Source organism: Phacochoerus africanus, chromosome 6 (genome assembly GCF_016906955.1).
Source record: "Phacochoerus africanus isolate WHEZ1 chromosome 6, ROS_Pafr_v1, whole genome shotgun sequence".
NCBI classification, from domain to species: Eukaryota; Metazoa; Chordata; class Mammalia; order Artiodactyla; family Suidae; genus Phacochoerus; species Phacochoerus africanus.
In genome coordinates, this window is record NC_062549.1 from 96584164 (window position 1) to 96591821 (window position 7658).

The following is a 7658-nucleotide window of genomic DNA, read 5'->3' on the forward strand; positions in this document are numbered from 1 at the left end:
ACCTTTGTCAACCCTGAATGTTATCATTCCTTTATTAGTTCATTGTTTGCCGACCTGGTAGGCAAACTCATTGCTTTAAACTTTACTTCTTTGATTATTGGTGTTGAAATTTTTTGGATGTCTTTATTGGCATTTATTAATTCATGACTGATTTCCTGTTCATGATTTTTTCCTGTTTTGAGTAATTTGCTCATCTCCATATGGACTTCTTTAATATATTAAGATATGCATCCTTTACTGGTCATGCAGGTTGTAATGTATGTTTTCCCAGTTTTTCTTGTACTATTTAATTTTGTTTTCATTGGGACACAGAGGTTGTATTTTTCCTTATTGCTCTTGCTTGTGCTTGTACACTGAAAAGCCCACCATAAGATAAATTATCTGTATTTTCCCAATTTTTTAAATTGTTAATAACGTTTAAATTTTACCTTTTAAATTTAAATGAAATTAACTTGGGATTTTAAAAGTTACTACTTATCAATTATTTTAGAATAACTATACATTCTTTGTTTCTTGGTTGACTCTTTGGTTCTATTAATCTCTATGTCTTTCCTATGCTTATTTTAAATATTTTGTAGCTTTATAAAATACTTTATATCTGTTGAGATGAGTCTACCTGCACTGATTTTTAAAGAAATATTTTCTTGGCTATTATCTGTCTGTTATTATTTCTATAAAAAACTCTGGAGTAATTTTTAAAAGTTATTTATTTTTATTTTTACTAGAATATACTTTCAGTGTTGTGTCAATTTCTGCTGTACACCATATAGTGACCCAGCCATACATATAAACATATGCTTCTTTTCACACCATCTTCTGTCATGTTCTATCCCAAGAGATTGGATATAGTTCCCTGTGCTATACAGTAAGACCTCTTTTCTTTCTTCCTTCCTTCCTTCCTTCCTTCCTTCCTTCCTTCCTTCCTTCCTTCCTTCCTTCTTTCTTTCTTTCTTTCTTTCTTTCTTTCTTTCTTTCTTTCTTTCTCTCTCTCTTTCCTTCCTCCCTCCCTCCCTCCTTTCTTTCTTTCTTTCTTTCTTTCTTTCTTTCTTTCTTTTTTCTTTCTTTCTTTCTTTCTTTCTTCTCTCTTTCTTTCTTCTTTCTTTCTCTCTTTCTCTCTTCTTTCTTCTCTTCTTCCTCCTTCCTTCCTTCCTTCCTTCCTTCCTTCTTCCTTCCTTCCTTCCTTCCTTCCTTCCTTTCTTTCTTTCTTTCTTTCTTTCTTTCTTTCTTTCTTTCTTTCTTTCTTTCTTTCTTTCTTTCTTTCTTTCTTTCTTTCGTGTTTTTAGGGCCACATCTGTGACATATGGAATTTCCCAGGCTAGGGGTTGAATAGGACTTACAGCTGCCGGCCTATGCCACAGCCACAGCAACACCAGATCTGAGCCACATCTGCGACCAACACCATAGCTCATGGAAACACTGGATCCTTAACCCACTGAGTGAAGCTAGAGATCAAATCTGTGTCCTCATAGATACTAGTAGGGTTCGTTAACTACTGAGCCACAACGGGAACTCCCAGGACCTCATTTCTTATCCACTCTAAATGCAGCAGTTTGCATCCCATCAACCCCAAGCTCCTCCTCCATCCCACTTCCTTCCCTCTTCCCTTTGGCAACCACACATCTGTTCTCTATGTCCATGGGTCTGTTTCTGTTTTGTAGATAGGTTCGTTTGTGCCGTATTTTAGATTCCACATATAAGTGATATCATACGGTATTTGTCTTTCTCTTTCTAAATTACTTCACTTAGTATGAGAATCTCTAGTTGCATCCTATTTTTTTTTGTCTTTTTAGGGCCGCACCCGAGGCATATGGAGGTTCCCAGGCTAGGGGTCGAATCAGAGCTGTGGCTGCTGGCTACACCACAGTCACAGCAACACAGGATCCAAGCCTTGTCTGCAACCTACACCACACGTCATAGCAACGTTGGATCCTTAACCCACTGAGCAAGGCCGTGGATCAAACCTGAGTCCTCATGGATGCTAGTCAGATTTGTTTCCACTGAGCCACAACTCCTAGTTGCATTCTAATTTCATCATTTCTAAAATAATATTACCTTTGATTAGAATTGCATTCATTTTAAACATTAATTTGAGAAGAATTGACATCTTTACTGCATTTGTATTTTCCTTCCTGGAAACATGGAAGTTGCTTCTGATTAAACACGATGTTTTACAGACTCACAGACATGGAGAACAGACCTGTGGTTGCCAAGGGGGAGGGGGAAGGGAGTGGGATGGACTGGGAGTTTGGGGTTAGGAGATACAAACTATTACATTTAGAGTGGACAGATAATGAGGCCCTGCTGTGTAGCACATGGAACTGTGTCCAATCTCATGGGATAGAACATGATGAGGAATGATATGAAAAAAATAATGTATATATATATATGTATGACTGGGTCACTTTGCCATACAGCAGAAAGTGGCACAACATTGTAAATCAACCATAACAAGAAAATTTAAAAAAAGAGAAAAAGATAAACATGATGTTTTAAAATAAGCATTGAATTTTAGATTAGTTTTAGCGTTACAGGAGATGTAGAAGAGACCACAAGAATATATTATACCACATGGGGAATATACTCGATATTTTGTAATAACTGTAAATGGAGTACAACTTTAAAAATTATACAAAAAAGGAAAAAATGTCAAAATGAGTTACAGAAAGGTTGCAAAGATAGTACAGCATTCTTGTGTCTCCCACAATAATAGTTTTCCCTATTATTAACATCTTACATTACCATAGTACATTTGTCACAACTAATGAACCAACATTGATATATATTATTATTATTGTTATTATTATTTGGCCTTGCCTGGGGCACATGAAACTTTGGTGGCTAGGAATCAAACCTGAGCCCGAGCCACTAGGCCACCAGAGAACACCGACGTATTATTATTACTAACATCCACACTTTACTTGGTTCCATCAATCTTCTCCACGGTGCTTTGTCTGTCCCAGAACCTCATCCAGGACACCACATTAGTGGTCATGTCTCCTTAGCTGACCTTAGACTGTGGCAGTTTCTCAGATGTTTTTTCTTCTGATGATCTCAACCACTATGAAGAGGGCTGGTCAGGCTTTTTTTTTCTAGAATGTTCCTCAGTTTGGGTTTTTCTGACTTTCTCCATGATTATGCTAAACTTTTTTTTTTAAGTCATAGTAGCTACGGCAAAAAGGAGGACAGAGCTCTTGTCTTCCTCAAGGGAAACTTTTAAAAAAGAAATGTCCATCAGGAGGACCTTACGGAAGAGGCATTGGGTGACATGCAGCACCCAGTCTCCGTGAAGAGTATGGAAACACACAGAAATCGTTTCTCATGGCCTCCATTCATCAAGACCCATGTAAAATCCCAGGTCAGCACACGGAGTTTCCTTCCAAGGAAGGTGATTTTTTTGAGCAGCTAGGTTAGTGCATTTGACTATTTAGTTTTGACTTTTGCTTCTCTAACTTGCTCCCCAGGTGAACCTAGAGGAGAGTAGTGGTTAGGTAGCAAGTTGCTCAGACTGCCTTTCCAGAGTTTAGGAGTAAGGGCTTAGAGTCAGGCTGTGTGGACTCCAACATAGGCTCTACCTCTTCACCAGTGCTCTGACTGTGACCTCTCTAAACCAGAGGGTCCGTATCTCAGAGGGGGGACATGTCAGCCCTCTGTAGAGGGCTGTGGTATGGATCAGAGGACATGTCAGCCCTCTGTAGACATGTCAGCCCTCTGTAGAGGGCTGTGGTATGGATCAGAGGAGACAAGGGCACACCACAAACGAGCGGCAATGTTGGTTATCGTCATCACTACTGTTCTCTCAGTTGAGCCTTCTGCTGGGCTCTGGACCTCTGAGGTTAGAAGGTGCACTTTCAGATACACATCTGAGAAGCTCCTGACTGTGTCTGCACAGGATTTAGAAACCAGATAAGTAGGGAGCGGTCTTGATGATCTATTACGAAAACTGAGAAATCCAACCAGAGGTGGAACCTACGTGGAAGGCTACCTGCCTCTGTGTGGAGCCAGGCTTTGGGGCCACCTGCAGGTCAGGTTTTCTCTAGGAAGCAACTTGAGTTGGCTCTAACCCTTACAGAAGTCCTTGGCTGAGTCCCCAGTCTTGTGTCCCACAGCTCAAGCAGAATTATTTGTCCTAGAAACAAAAAGTTTGATTGTAGAAATACCTTAGCAGGGTATCAAGCTGGTTCAGAGCCTGCGAGGGGCTTCTTTCAGGGGCCGTCTGTTTTGAATGAGCTGCAAAACAGTCTCCCACCAATATCCCCATTGCCACCCCGTTCGAGGACAAGGTAGAGGTTTGGTTCATGGAATTACTGCGTCTACTGAAAGAGGACCATTTTCAGTCATGTTCAATTAATACGGATCTATACTCTGGCAGTAATTAGATTCTAGGACCTCGTCTCTTCAGGCCTTACCTGAATCATGATCTCGAACCACACCATCCATCTTCCAATTCTGCATGGCCTGAAGCCATAAGTTCATTATACCCAAAAGTGTTATTGCATTATTAGTGTAGTCATGAAGGGGACGCTAAAACATGGTCATGTTTTCTAACACTTGGACAGGTCCTACACCTAAAATATTGCAGTTATCTTGAGATTCGAATGTTGCCAAACATTAAAGATAGAGCACTTACCTTCAACTTATTTAATGCCTGAGCTCATGGCTGATTTTGACCTGTTAAGACTGCATCGCAATTGTGTTTTGGACTTGGCATCATTGTATTGCTTCTTTGATGTTCAGACTTTATGAGCTAGACAAAAGTTTTGTGGGCACATACTTTCGTACCTTCATCTTATAAACCAGGACACTGAGTGCACAGTGACCTCCACATAAGTCATAAGTACTAGAGGTTAAAGGTCAAGATGAAGCTAGGGTCCCAGGTCCAGTGTTTTAAAAAGTCATAGCTGGACTCTCTCTACTTTTGTGAATCCAAATCCTCATTTACCTGGGCAGAGTTACCCCCTCCCTCCCATGGTTACTTTTTAAGCTAGGTATTTTTCTAACATCGTGCTTCTTTCACCACATTTCAATTTTTTCTGTTTTTGTGTTTGCTTTTCCCAGTAGACTTTTAACCCCTTAAGGGCAGTGACTTTATCTTTTTTTTTGTCTTTTGTATTTTTAGGGCTGCACCCTCTGCATACGGAGCTTCCCAGGCTAGGGCTTGAATGAGAGCTGTAGCTGCCGGCCTATACCACAGCCACAGCAATGCTGGATCCTTAACCCACTGAGCAAAGCCAGGGATCAAACCCACGTCCTCATGGATGCTAGTCGGGTTTTTTAACCACTGAACCATGATGGGAACTCCTTGTCTTATTTTTAAAATAAATTTATAGGACCTGGCTCAACACCAGGCACAGAAGACTCCCATTAGATGCCTACTAAGTGAGTAGACAGACAGACAGAATGGGCACGGCATGCTAATTTCATGAGTGATCTTTGCATTTGTAGGTAGCTCCCAATCATTCTTTATGCCAGGGATTTGCCACTAGTCTGCAGTGTAGAGCTGGAGATCTGGCATTCCTCTATTAAGACCTGCTCTTGGTTCCTGGGTGCCCTAGCTGGGCTCGTCCATTGTCGTTTCATCTATGTATGGGTGACCTCCCACTCCAGGGTCCTTCCTGACTCCTGTTTAGAGCCACTGGATATCTGAGGTAGAAGGACCTGAAAGAGCATCCCTTCCTTTCACAGATGGGGAGCTGAATGGACTTTGTATCCCTGACCCTGGTACCTACCCACTCCAGAGCTGGAAGCGATGGTTTGATTTCAGATGAAGCTGAAATAGAGTGATCCTTTTATACTACTGGGTGGAAGAGTCAATCAGACCCACCCACTTCTAGCTTTAGCAACATGTGGGGTTAGACACCAAGGTGGATGTGTCACCTGGAGATTCTAGTAGGAGCAGTGATAATTATCAGCTGGTCCTCCTCCTCGCTGCCTCACATCCGGCCCCTCCTCATAGCCTGTCAAAACACAACTTGCACAACTCCAAATGCCCTTGGAGCAACTCATTCTGTGAGTCAGTTCCACTGAGCGGTGGTATCACTCAAGCGGATGTGGCCTCAGGAATGTCACCTGGGTTCTGGAGAGCCGGAGGTGGGGGCTGGGGAGCAGGAGCATGGTGGTCCTGAAGAGAGCTTTGCCAGCGAGAGGTGTGGGAACCCAGGACAGGCCCTAGTTCTGGGCAGCCTGGTTCCCTCCCCAGTTCTTGATCCCTGCTGCACCTCTGACACAAAAATTCTTGCCTTTAAAATTGGGTCAAGCTAAATGTGGGTGATGCACTGATGGCAGATATATATGGACTGGGAGTGTCAGAACTGATGTTTCAACCCCAGCTTGGATTAGACCTCAGTGGAATATTTAATGTATGGATGGAAAAACACTAGCCATATTTTGGACAGGGCTCTTTAAATGTGAAGAGAAGTTATTCAGGTTTCCCCCCCCCCTTTTTAAAAATACATGTCTTCTTAAAGACCTAAGTTTGAAAAGGGTGAAGATGAAGATGCTTGAGATGGGGGTTCTCAAACTTTGTAGGGACATTGGCATGTGGGAGGGGATGTCTGAGGCCAGGGGTTTTTCCTTGCCCCTCAAATGGGGTGGCCTGATAGCCAGGGCCATGTCTCTGTTCCCTCTGGAAGGTCCAGAGGGTAGGGCTGGGGTCTCCTCTAGGTTAGCTGTGTCCCATCTTCAAACTGGGGGTCCTGGAAGTCAGGGCTGGAAGAGGAAATTTATGGCCATCCAGGTCTCAGATGAAGGACCCTGTGATGGGCACGGATGGCAGAGGGGCATTGTCAAAGGGCAGAATGGTCCCTTTTCTTCTGCCTCTGTGGCCAACACAGCCTTGTGCTTCTTGCTCAGGCAGAAGGCACAGAGCAAGGGGCAGACATGGTCTCAGCACCCAGAGCTGCCTGCACTTGCTCGAGGAGTGTATGTGCATGTCTTTTGTACACACGTTATGTGTGTGAATGCATGTGTCGTGTGCTGTGAAGGGCATGTATGTGTGTGTGTGTGTGTATGATATTTGCTGTGAATGTGCAAACCTCATGTATGTTTGAGGCTCTGAGTTATGAAGAGCAGGAGGTGTTCGCTCTTCTAGGAGGCAGAGGCGGGTTTGAGCGGGGGGAACTTCATGGTGCAGCCCCCCATGTGATGTGACCGTGACCTGAAGCTCAGAGACCATTTGGACCTGATTCAGCCTCTGTGGTGATAAAGGCCCAGGCGGGGCAGCCTCTGTAACTGGGGCGCAATGTTCACTCCTGTTCCAGGTCCACCCCTGGAAGCCATATAAATGGGAGCCCAGGCTTCAGTGTTGGCTTGTGCCCTGGTTTGGGGAAGCGGCTGCTCAGCCCTGCTTCTGCCCACTAGCCTGACCTGCCCACACCTGACCCTGCAGCCAGACATCCTTCATTAAGGACTCTGATGTCCAAGAGGGACTCTGTTCTGGGGTTTTCTCTAAACAGCAAATCAATCCAGTCGGATCCAGTGCCAGGACCAAGGCTGACCTTTGGGACGGAGGGGAGAAATGACAAGCCCTGTTCTTTGGGGGCTGGCAGCCTGGTGCAGGGGGCACTGCCAGGCCAACAAGTGCATTGCATCCGGTGGAGTCACCTTCAAGGGATGGCATGTGTGGGAGCAGGTGCACTGAGGGCACAAGGTGGGGGTGAACA